This window comes from Abramis brama, assembly GCF_963993115.1.
Source record: "Abramis brama genome assembly, chromosome: 1".
Taxonomy (NCBI): Eukaryota; Metazoa; Chordata; class Actinopteri; order Cypriniformes; family Leuciscidae; genus Abramis; species Abramis brama.
Window position 1 is genome coordinate 25,881,481 of NC_139963.1, and position 13,902 is coordinate 25,895,382.

Consider the following 13,902-nt stretch of genomic DNA (forward strand, 5'->3'; position numbering starts at 1 on the left):
CTATATAAATGAAGATGACTTGACTTGACTTGACATTTTTCCCAATCATTATCTCTTCCTATTTGTTTTTCTTTGGACGCTAGGCTTACAGCTCCCTCTGGATCCATGTTATCTCATCTGAAGGCAAAGAAATTTTTCACTACACTAGTCTGATTGGTTTCTGAGTGGATCACTACAATGTCCTCTGACATAAGCTGAGGGCTTTGCTATCTAACAAACTTATTAACACTTTTAGCTATAGCAGACTGTAAAATAGGCTGCTGTGCAGCAAATAAATTAAAAACATAATATGTCCATTACACATCTGCACAAAACTTAATTTACCTATTAGTAAGTAAGATAGTAATTATGAAAGTAAATTAGCCTAGCTATACACTCACCTAAAGGATTATTAGGAACACCTGTTCAATTTCTCATTAATGCAATTATCTAATCAACCAATCACATGGCAGTTGCTTCAATGCATTTAGGGGTGTGGTCCTGGTCAAGACAATCTCCTGAACTCCAAACTGAATGTCAGAATGGGAAAGAAAGGTGATTTAAGCAATTTTGAGTGTGGCATGGTTGTTGGTGCCAGACAGGCCGGTCTGAGTATTTCACAATCTGCTCAGTTACTGGGATTTTCACGCACAACCATTTCTAGGGTTTACAAAGAATGGTGTGAAAAGGGAAAAACATCCAGTATGCGGCAGTCCTGTGGGTGAAAATGCCTTGTTGATGCTAGAGCTCAGAGGAGAATGGGCCGACTGATTCAAGCTGATAGAAGAGCAACTTTGACTGAAATAACCACTCGTTACAACCGAGGTATGCTCAATAGATCAAGTTAATCTGTTGTGTGATTGTGTGATTCACTCCTTTATAAAGTTTTGTTCACAGGGTTCGTACACTTTTTCCAAGGTCAAATTCAAGCACTTTTCAAGCACTTTCCAGGTCGATTTTAAAGCTTTTTCCAGCACCTTACACTACCGTAAATTACATACCAATACATAGTTAAAATTCTTATTTAGTGTTTTTATCACATCAAAAGAGATAAACAGCCAAATGTTTCATAATAGCAGAGGGCTGCACGATTATAGAAGAAAAATGAGATATGCGATAACTCATTAAATAATGCGATATTCAATATGCGATACGATAATGCTTAAAGTGTGTCAAATTAACTTAAATTATCTTTAAAATGATATAACCTACACATACGTGTTTCACATTCTTTTTGTGATATGAAAATATCCCTACAACTTCAAGACAGTGAACATCAGTGTTTTACTGTAGCATAAGAAGTGTTATTTTAACATCACTGGGGTTTAGGGGTTCAGGTTATCCTATTCCTACATTAGGTTTATTTAACAACAGAAACTGATTAATCAAATGTAAAAATAAACACTGCTTAGTTTTCACTGCATGAATTAAATATACTGATTCTTATTAAAGCTACAAAAGTTAGCCTATTCAGCCAAAAGCAGTGAGTGATTTTCTTTGTCTTTTGTTCATGACCCCAGTTATCGCAAGCCGTTGCGATATGCAATTATGCATATTGTAATATATACATTTGCAATATTTCGATATATTGTGCAGCCCTAATATTAAAGCCAATCACAAGTTTTATTCTTCAAAATGTATCACTTAGTATATGAATAATATACTTTTCATTATATTAATGTCCAAATATTGCTGACCAGATAATGTGATTTATAGGCTGTAAAACTGAATTAATTTCAAATATGAAGACTTAGAAATATTCAGAAATATTTGACAGGCCTTCCCGTTTTGGGACACATTCTTGATATAGACAAGGTTTGAACAATATCTGAGTGCACAGGCACCTGCCTGATAAATGTATTTCATTGCCAAGCTGTATTTCAGATGTCTTGGGCCAAGACATAACGTTAGCTAATACATTTACTGGAATAGAGCAGTGTAAATATTGCATAGGGCCATCCTAAACCTTACAGTAACAGTATACTACTTATGACACTGACTGATTTCAGTTCAGCAATCAACGACTGTTGTTATGCACTGGGCTAACGTTTGCAGGTTAATTTGCACGTTACAGTTCTGTAATTTTGGCAATGTTCACTGCATATTCCACAAATGAACATAACGGACATGCAATACTTACATTACATTATCACACCAAGTACTCTCAGTCACTAATGGCCCTTTCAGATAGGACGCGGACCGCGCTGCGCTATGAAATGAAACCGATATATTTCAATGGCTTGCGCCGCGCGACTCGGACCAAAGCGGAGCTCAGCGAGCTCGCGCGCACGCCGCGGTCAAAGTTTAAAATAGTTCAACTGTTGCCGCTGCGTGGCCAATAAAAACGGTGCATCCAAACAACCGCGGAAAACAAAATGAAAACTCCGCCTACTTTTGCTCTGGCCAGCGTAACGCAAATCAATCTGTATCTGATTCTGAAGGGCTACATTTTTTTCTCCATTTAATAAAGAACTATTTCGTCAGAAAGATATTTCTTGTGAAAGAAATACAGTTACAAATTCAAGCATTTTATCCAAAATTCAAGCACTTTTCAAACCTTGAAAACACAACATCAAAATTCAAGCACTTTCAAGGATTTCAAGCACCCGTACGAACCCTGTGTTCACACTGTACTGTTGACACCTGCTGTGATCATCTTCTCTGGATCTGCTGCCTCAATCTGCTGCCAAATCACAGCTGTGCTGACACAACAGTGACCCTTGTGGTGTGATACTCTTGTGGTATTTATTGATTATTATTTTTTAATGATCATGCTTGCACATAAGTTGGATTATATTGCACATTCGCCCAAAATTACAATAGGTAACATGGAAGAAAATGGAAGCACTTTGGGAAAAAAATCCGCTTTTACCACTTTTAAGAATATAGTGTTAAAATGGACAAAAAAACATTTTCTAAGCTGACAACCTGGCTAGAACACATGTTGAGGGGTTAAATATTAATACTGGATAGGTTGTATACTTGTACCAAAAAGTGTCCAACAAAGTTTTAATATCAGTTTTGGCCCCCTGACTATAATTATTTGCACAATTTGCTGTAATTAAATGCAATTAATTGCATTTCCCCCAAGCTTGTAATCATCAATATTTAAACTTAGAATAACCTAATTAAACAACACAGGAAAAAAGGAACAGAAAATAGCCCTGTATTAAAATAATATTAAACATCAATATATCAATATATTATTATTTTTCAATAATCAATCAACATAATCAATTTAACAATTTATTATTATTTTTTTTTTTTTACTAATTATCAAAATAAAACATAGTCCTACAAAGCTATTATTACAAGAGCATGTGATCAGAGCAGGTAATTTTACCATTGTTGCCAGCATGACTATACCAGCTCAGTAGGGCTATTTCACAGAAGTCTACTACTGAGAAATTTCACGTTATTTGACTTTGCTTTTCCAGTGCATGATCGGTACATGATTGGAGCGTTTGGGCCGTTAACGACAGAGCAGAACGCGCAACGCAAACACGGAGCAGAACATTGAGCAAAGAGCACACACACACGGAATGGAGAGCGCGGTGTGGAAAAGATCCGCTCATGAAAGCTGCGCGAGAATAAAACCTGATCGCCGAACACGGAGGGGCGGGACGGCATATTTTCAGCCTTTTCCGCAACAGGAAGTCATTAAAACGAGGCAAAAAAAGTACTGCGTTAATTGCGTTATTTTTTTTAACGCGTTAAGCATCTCAAATTAATCGCAAAGATTAACGCGTTAATTCCCCCAGCCCTACCATATTTATAACTTTATCGACTTAAATAACTAGCTTCCAGCAGACAGCCATATGCAAGTCAAATTACGCCCAAAGAGTAACTGTATGACTTGTCGATGTATGACGTAGGAGTAGCATAAGCTTTGACGGCTCTCGCGGTTCAAACAAACAGGGCAAGGCAATAAATTCAAGCTCCTCCCACATTTCTCTTTATATGATTATCTTTAAAGGGATAGTTCGCCCAAAAATGAACATTCTGTCATCATTTACTCACCCTCAAGTTGTTTCAAACCTGTATGAATTTCTTATTTCTGCTGAACATAAAAGAAGTTATTTTGAAAAATGTCGGTAATTAAACAGTTGATGGACCCCATTGACTAAGATAGTATTTTTTTTCCTACTATGGAAGTCAATGGGGTCCATCAACTGTTTAATTACCGACATTTTTCAAAATAACTTATTTTGTGTTCAGCAGAAAAAATAAATTCATACAGGTTTGAAACAACTTGAGGGTGAGTAAATGATGACAGAATTTTCATTGTTGGGCAAACTATCCCTTTAATGATAATTTTTCTAAAAATCTCTGTGGAAAGAAAGTCAGATATACATCTGGGATGGCACGAGGGAGAAAAAAAGAGATCATTTTTATTTTGGAGTGCATTGTGCCTTTAAAATTGACTACAGTTTTATAAACTGCAGTAGATACTTACTAGTGATGGACTTGTTTCTCTGTTGGTGCCTGTTCTGCTCCGTAAACATTGTTCCAATGCTTGATCTTAAGAAAATTTAAAAAGTGTGTTAATGTGTGTTGACAGACTATTGATCTGGGTGACATAGGACCATTTTTTTATGTTTTCCTTAAGTGTTATATAAATCTGGAGAACCCTTACTAACATTAACCATGGTTTTGCTACACTAACTAAATGGTAATAAATTATTGTAATCAATCCACCATAAAAACATTGTTTCTACACTTTACTATAATAAAAACCATGGTTAATTTAGCAAAGGACCCTGGGAACATGTCCTAAAAGGAACAGCTCATCCAAAAAATAGAGTTCTCTCGTTTACTCCATGTTGTTCCAAAACTGTATGAATTTATTTTGTATAACCTTAATTAAGATATCTTGAGAAATGACTTCACTGTTTTGTTTTTTTCCATAAAATGGGTTCCAATGTTATGGGTTCCAGTGTTGTTTTATTCCCAACATTCTTGTATTTCACAGAAGTAAGTCATACAGGTTTGAAAATAATTTCATTTTGAAAGGACATTTATGTTTGGGTCAGCTAGGCCCGTAAACTCATATCAAGAAGACAGGTAAAATATTGTCTGGAGGGTTTGAACCAGTGTGCCTTTGATCAGAGTTTACATGTTCTGCCTCTATTTCACGTGTATTTTACAATACTCACCGCAACTGAAGATCGCGAGGCTGGATAATATTTATTCCCAAAATTCCTGGATAATGAGGGAAACACACACATACAGCAATATTATTAGCTATTTGTATTTACTTACTAAAAGAGACATTTGCAAAAGCTTGCAAAATTTTACTCACCAGCTCAAAAACATATGATGACTCATTTTGACGGATCGGTAGGCCGATATCCCGCGATCAACAATATTCAAAAGCCTAACGTTTGCATAGTGTGGTTCGAGTTCCTCTCTGTATAAAGACACAATGTTCTCAGTTCACTCATTGTAAAGCTCCTATGCTGAGTTTTATTTTATTTTCTATCAAAAACTAAGTTAGCTGACAATATTTACACATGCTTAGCCTGAAACATTGACATAATATCGATATGGCTCTAATCGCATTTAACATTAGATTCTCAATTTAACACACTATATTTTGATGTAGCAGAATGTATTTTTATATAAAATAGTTATTATAAGTTATTTACCTTCCGCAGATTGCAATATGTCTGTTACACGTAACGTTACGTTGCTAAAATTCCTTGTCCATTTACATCCCGCAACTCGCTCAAAATAAAAATGTAACAGTACGATGCAAAATAATCCATGTTTTAAACAATGTAAAAGCCACAGAACCGAAGGAGGCTATAGTACTGAAGATCCCGAGCAGCAGCAGCAGCGCGCGCGCGCGCACACACACACACACACACACACTCACTCCAACAGACGAATATTCAAACTTGACCAGTAAAAGGCGCGCATAGTTGTCATTGGCCAGATTCCTGGATGACAGTCTGAATAACCAATCATGCTCAAAACAACTCGAAGAGACAGCCAATAATGTGGTAACATTGCAATTACAGGAAAATATGACATGTTTTAAAAGAAAGAATATGAAAAAAATGTGCACGTGCTATTTATTTAGTTGTAATTGTAAGATGGCTGTTATATTTAACCAACAGGTTAAATGGTGTCTTCATTGCAGTGCATGATTAAAAATTAAACTTACAATAACATATAAATAATAATAATAAATAACATAAATTATATATACCATATATAACAACATATATTTACTACTGCTCTGCCAAACAGCAATTTAAAAGAGCAAACATAGTATATATTAAACAGAGCAAACATTGCATATGTAAGCTATTCATATAAAATTCTGTATACCTACCTACATGAAAAACTAATGGATTGGTGTCATGGTGACATTAGAGTTACATTCATGTGACCCATAATGATCCTTTTGCACTTTAACAAAATATTGACCTTTCCTTTAGAAACACTCTTATGCCTAATAATGTCAACTTGCTTTTCACCCTGTGTGGCACTGTTACACAACCTGTTGGTTTAGGGTTAATCCTCTGTCCAACGCAACACTTTGCTAACATTGGCATAATTCTATACAAGTTGCAACATATACCCCGGGTTTCACAGGCAAGGTTTAAGCCTGTAGTCCCAGACTAAAATGCACGTTTGAGCTGTTTTACCTGAAAGCAACTTGCACTGACATATCTTAAAATAATGTCAGTGCCATTGTTTTGTCTCAAGATGCACTCCAGTAATGTTTATTTTTTTCTTATTTCTAAGGCACATTTTTAAAAGCTAATTAAATGCACTAAGGCCTAATCCTGGCTTAATCTAAACTCTGTGAAACCGGGTCTGGGTTAGAAATTAAGGGTTAAGGTTAACCCTAACTCTAACCCTAACCCTTGTCTACAGACTTTTATTTAACAGCATGGATAGACTCCAAGGTGTTGACTTCAGTGGTTAGGCCTTTAGCGTTGATACAGGACAAAGAACTTCTCACTGTGACAGTCTGTAATGTATTTTAGCAGAGTGTTTGTATGGATTGTCCCTAATTAAGCTAGAGCTATTGGTGCATTCAAGTCATGTCATAAAGATCGTATTTACAAGTTGAACGCCAACACAATGATGAGAATATGAGTAGGAAGCTCAGGATTTTCTTTAACCCCGATCTTGAAGAGATAGGGGTGTGTCAGTGAGAAACATTGTGGAATACCACTATACTTAGGTATTCAGCAGTGACATTGTCAGGCTTTTTTACAATGAAGTATATTGCCTGCACAAAATATGATAGCATTATAATATAACAATATAATATTTGATGATAAAGTTTACAGTGGCTTCATTAATTTAAAACATAAAAAAAAATTGTAAAACCTCATGAATACAAACTTCCCAGGAGGACTTAAACGCACCATATGTTCCATCATGAACCCTGTTGGCCTGCTGTCTGACCAGCAAGCTCAATTTAACAATAATTGTGTAGTTTGATTGCTAAATGTTACATTTAAAATGTTCTAGTTTTGTTAACACGTCACATTACAAGAACGTTTTATAAAAAACACTCATCATCTCAGGTCTCAGTGATATCCTCAAAACATTTTACGAACGTTGATTTGATAATGTTCCTCCTCTGTTATTATGGAACTGTGCCAATGTTTTACTGAGAACATTATATAATCTGTTATCTCAACAACATCCTCAAAACATCCTCAAAATGTTACATTTGAAATGTTCTAGTTTTGTTAACACATCACATTAGAAGAGCGTTTTATAAAGAACATTCAACATCTCATCTCTCAATTGTAACAGTTTAAACCTGTTTTTTTTTTGTCCAGGATTCATTGTTAAATAGACCCCAAACATATAAACGGTAGTTTACACTACTGTTCAATAGTTTGGGGTCAATAAGATTTAAACATTCATATTTTTATTCAGCAAGGATGCATTAATGAACCGTTATGTTTTTATTACCTTAGAATGAACCATTTCTGTCTGCATACACCGCAGGTCCCCTTACATTGAAATGAAACGCGTTTCGTCACTATGTTGCTCTTAGTGCAAAGAAGCTAGCTAAAGTCAGCGAATAAAACACAGACACAATGATGAACAAGTAACAATAATATTCGCAATAACATTGTTTTACTGAATAATTAAGTAAACATAATTTATTAATTTATCTTTGTAAAGAAACCTCATTGCTTAACTGGCTACTCTCTGCTGTCTCAGACGACAACATCTTTTCCTGTCGGCCACCATAACTTCTGTTGGTTGCAATTCGCAACCTCACCACTAGATGGAAAAAAAAATAAAAAAAAATACACAGTGCACCATGACTCATTTGTGTTTAGTTGTAGTATATGAATCTGCAGTAGGATTTTTCCTTTTTTTTTTTTTGATTATATGATTTTCATACGTTTAGTGTTTTGTTTGAATGAGTCTTTGCATGGCGGGTTCAGGGTGGAGTCTGTGATGAGATGTTTTGCTGTGAATCGTTGGAGGGTGTAAGATTGAAACATGGCACACATCCTGTCTCAGGATGTTGTTGTGGGCAATGGTAAGAAATGAATATCCTATACAATTTGCTAAAAGATAGATCAAAGTGATAATTTTTTTCTCTCTTTATCTGTTGTTTCCAATCTGTTTTACTCAAATGAGTGAACCCCTTGCAAAGTTACGTGTTTTAGGCATGGTTTTGTATCAGTTGCATGAGGATGTGGATGAGGGATATACATTTTTACATTTAAAAAAGTATATTTGTTGTGTACATTATGTATTTTCCACATTAAAGGCCCTGTCCCAAATGGAACCCTAAGCCCTTGCAATCTTACTCCGAGCCCACCATTTTGTGATATAATGCTGCTTTGGACTGGCAGGTAGAAGTCTGTAGCGAAGTTCGCGGGCTCGGCAAAAGTCTGCATCGAGGGCATATCTGCTGCGACGAAGAGGGTGCTGGTAAGTACCCTTCCGAAACCTAAAATGACAAATGGGCTACCCTACGGTCTTGTGGACTTTAAAAGACACATGCACGCTGTGGCCATTGTAAGGCCACAAGTGCACATGAAGTGTGCCATTTGTGACAGGGCCAAAGTAACGATAAAATAGAAGCGACATTTCTTTTGTATTGTTACGTACATCCATGTGTAATGGATTATCAAAAAAGATTTTTTTTATTTATTATTTTGATAGAATTTGATTGGATTTTGTGATGTAGAGGAACGTGGCAGATGAACATGAGCTTGCAGCCTGTTGTTTTCAGAAAAGAAAATTGAAACATATGCACAGATTAATGGTTCACAATAAGATCCATAACATGCATTTAAAAAGATAGGGTGAATTTTCATTTTAACTTCTTGTCCTCACTTGCTGTGTGATTACAAATAGCTTCACGTCACTATTAAAACCTAGCTTAAGATATATTTAGTGTTTAAGGATGTTTTATAATTACTGTAAATACTAATTACTGTAAATACTAATTACTGTTAATACTAATTACTGTAAATACTAATTACTGTTAATACTAATTACTGTTAATACTAATTACTGTTACTTTTATCACACACCATCTCTACAAATATACAGCTTGGGTTTTTTATGATTGAAACCTTGGTCTGCTTTATACAAAGATGTGTGAAATCAAATTTAAAAGGGTTAGACTAAACATTTTCTGAGTAAATGTAAAAACATTGTTGTGTTAGAATTATCCCTGCTCTCCCCTAATGAGTTTTGACTGATCTCCAGACATGTTCTTTCTCTCTTTCTCTTTCTCTCTTTCTCTCTCTTAGAGCAAAATCCCTTCAGAGCATACTGTTGCCTGCTGGAGGCAAATCTGTATTAAGAGACGTTTTCTCTCATCCTCCCCAATCAAAAATGGGTGGAGTTCTGTCTGTCTGTCATAAAATTCCTGGTTTTCTCTTGCTAGTCTCCCTTCAATCCCTCTTCAGTATTCTCACACCAAGACAAACACACCATTCAATAAATCACTGCATTTCTAAGAGAACTCCTAATGAATTGGTGCACTGCATGATGGTGGGAGTGGAGTGTCATCTGCAAAGATGTTTTGGGGTCACGGCAAGGCTGCTGTCCTCATTCAGCTCTAGAGAAAGAAAAAAGTGGATGAAACCAAAGTATTTTTCAGCCTTATTAGAACAGAAGGGCTTCATTGTGAAAGGAAACATGACGTCAAACCCCGGCCAGAAAATAGTTTCTCAGAAGAAATGTATTCCAGACAGTGTTTTGATGGCATCAACTGATTGTGCTGAGGGAATTATGGACATTTGTTCTTGAGGCAATTCCTCATCCATCACCCTGATGTCTTAGTCTGACAATTCATCAGATCTCCTGAATGCCGAAAGCTGATGTTTTACGTTCCTCAACTCTAATAGTTGACGACTTTGCCACATTCTTCATAAACAAAACAACCATCAGCGCCCAGTTCTCCACACCACAAACTGACAAACACATCTTAACAGCAAACATACACACTCTCCCCTCCTTCTCTCTGCTCTCAGAGGCAGAAGTCTCCAAACTCATCCTTTCCAATCACCCTACTACCTGTCCACTTGATCCTATCCCCACTCATCTCATTCAAGCCATTTCTTCTTCAGTTGTACCTGCACTCACTCATATCTTCAGCACCTCTCTTCATACTGGTACTTTTACTGTACTTTTACATTGGTGTCTGATGCTTTTGACATGGTTAACCACCAGTTCCTCCTGTCAATCCTCATGACAATGGGCATCTCAGCAATCGCACTCCAGAGGTTCAAGTCTTACCTCTCAGGTAGGTCCTTCAGGGTGTTTTGGAAGGGTGAGGTCGGTGTCTAAGTCGCAACATCTAGCAGGGCCCAGTATTTGGACCAATTCTTTTCTCCATCTACATGTCATCATTAGGATTTGTCATACAGAAACATGGTCTTTCCCATCACTGCTATGCTGATATCACACAACTTTCAGCTCTCCTCCCAGCATGTACTGTCAAACCTCTGCAACTGATTCAAAATGCAGCAGCAAGAGTGGTTTTAAATGAGTTGAAGAGAGCACACGTCACACCTCTATTCATCAATTTACACTGGTAGCCAATAGCTGCTCGCATCAAATTCAAGGCATTGAGGTTTGCCTACAAAACGACCACTGGCTCTGCATAGCCATACCTAAATTCACTACTTCACTTATGTGTTCTGCAAGTGAATAGGGGCTTTCATACCAGAGGAACCTTTTCATAGTTCCTAGAACTAACTAAATTAGCTCCTCCTTCAGAGTAGGGTCTTACCTAGCACAATAGGAACTACCAGTGACATAAGTGTACGTTGATTGGCTGAACGCAAGCGAAACACCAGGACCCGCCATTTTTTAAAAAGCAGTGTACACACAGATTTTATAGTCTATATATTTACTCCATTCTACGAACATGGAAAACAGTGATAGATGGAACTCTCAACCATTACACTAAGGAGAAAATCCAACGCAACTTTGAGGGGACCAAGTGAAACATGATTATGTATTTCTGCTCAGCTAGCGACATTGGGCATCAACCACACGGCAAACACTAATACTGTCAAGTTTTCCAGATTTTGTGTTTCAGCTCTGGCCAAACTTGAAATGGCATTCGAAATTTGAAGGACACAAGAGGAGAACTCATTGAGCTTTACTGTTTTTATTTACTTCTGTTTGCAGAGGTATTGGCAGAAGTAATAGTAGAAGCAGCAGTACAGTAGTTGCTGTAGGTTGATAACCTTAAAAAGGTAGATTGAAACAAAACAAAATATGCATTAATATAAATAAAGGTATTATTTATACTCACATTTAACATCTCATTCACCATCACCATATGAACTACAATCAACTAAATCAAATACCTTGACAATAATGTATAAATGTTAACAAACTTAAAGAACACCTTTTAAAATAATTGTTCAACACTAATCATACAAAGCTTAGCATCAATCAGTACTGTAGCAAATTCCATAAAATAAACTGAAACACAATACTGACATTTTACAACTTCAAAGTTGTTATTTTACATCAACATAATTGAAATAGTTAATTTTCATACCAGTTGCGTCTTCAAGCTTGAATTTTAGCTGAATGTGTGAAAGTCCTTATTTGTCAATGAAGAGACCTTCTCCAAACTTTTCCACCAGCATGTGCTCTCAGAGGTGGACCACTATTTTGTTCCCCCCTGGAAACGGTTCAGAATCAGGTTCCAGCTCACCCACCACACTGCACTGCCCTCTTCAGGAATTTTCAGCAACACCATGTAGTTTTTCAACCTTCATAATATATTTCCAAGGCTCTTGTGATGGTACATCGACTTACAATAGGTTGAATGACACGTCTGCCATAGCCTGACGGGGTCTGTATCGCTTTTACTGGCACTACGGAACTTCGGGGTTCGGGTAGTAACCCGAGCACAAAAAGAACTACAAAATTCGACTGCTTTAGCATATCCATTCTGTAAAACATAGCCAATAGGCTACTATAATGACGCTGGCTTGTAAACATGAGCTACGTGATCTTTTGGCGTTTGAAAAAAATAAAACCCATGAAATTATATTCATATGACATGCTGAAATATATGCCACTGTACCTGGGATGAAGACATTTCACACGCAACACAGGCAGTCTGCCCAAGACGTGAGAACTCCTGCAGAGTTCGGGGGCATCGGCTTGTCAACAAATGCACGTGTATCCCCTGGTGTAACCATGACAGATTTTACGACAGTAGTAGAAGACAATACTGTTTCCCAACTGTAGGGGGACCCCGAGAGCAAAAGTTACATGGTGTTGCTTTAACATGGAGGAACTTGAAGTGAATACTTCTTTATTGACGAAACAAATACTTTTTCATATATTGTCTACTTTCTTTGTATAACATTTATATCTAATAACATATTAGTTAAGACTGTAAAACAGATCGGAACCTAATGAAGACGGAGAATGGGAGCGCTGTGGGCTCTGACTTTCTCAGCGCAGTCAAAATAAAAGTTCGCAGCACCATCAAAATAAAAGTTCCAACAACAAGCGCCGCTTACGTCACTTCAAAGTTCCAACTGGCGGTGTGAATGCAACCAGGAAAATGGCCCTGGGGAACATTTAGCTCTCGGGGAAACACCCTGGTGGCTAGTTCCCAAATTCCTATTCCTAGAACTACTTGGTGCGAAAGGGGCTAATGACGCCTTGTGCTGCCATTCCAAAGAGGCACAAAATCACTTTCACTGATCTTTACCTTGCCTGTTCTGTTCCCTGCTGATGGAATGACCTGCCTAACTCAACCTGAGCAGCTGAGTCTTCAGCCGCTTTCAAGAAATGGCAAAAGACACATCTTTTTGTCAACACTTGACCCAATAATACTAACACTTTCTATTCTATTCTATTTCAAATCTATTTTTTATTTATTTAAAAAAAAACTTTGCTACGTGTACTACTGTGCTACTTGTCACAGCACTTGATTATTGTTGCCCTATTATTGATTTGATTGCTTCTATTGTTCTCCTCTTTTTAAAATCACTTTGGATAAAAGCGTCTGCTAAATGATTAAATGTAAATGTAAATGTGCCATGCAGTTTTGTAGGAGTATGTGCCAATGGCGCTCTGGTCAGCTGTTTATGACCTTGTTCTGAGTTATATTGCTCTTGTCTGGCCTTAATGCCCCAGCTCGGAATTTGATTGCAACAGTCTGGGAGTGATGAATTATGCTGTAATGGCTGCTCAGGCAGAGGAGCATATGATTTCTATCATGCCATCACCAGCTAATGTGATTAGGCTTTTCTGGAGGATATAATTTGACAGTATAATATTTCCTCTCTTTCTGTCTGTTCTTTTTAATATCTATGTGCACATAGTTGCCTATATATGTGCATGGTAAGTGTGTGTGTGTGTGGGGGGGGGGGGGGGGGGGGATTTATAGGAAATTAGGAAATTTATAGGCTTTATAGGCTACAAGAATAA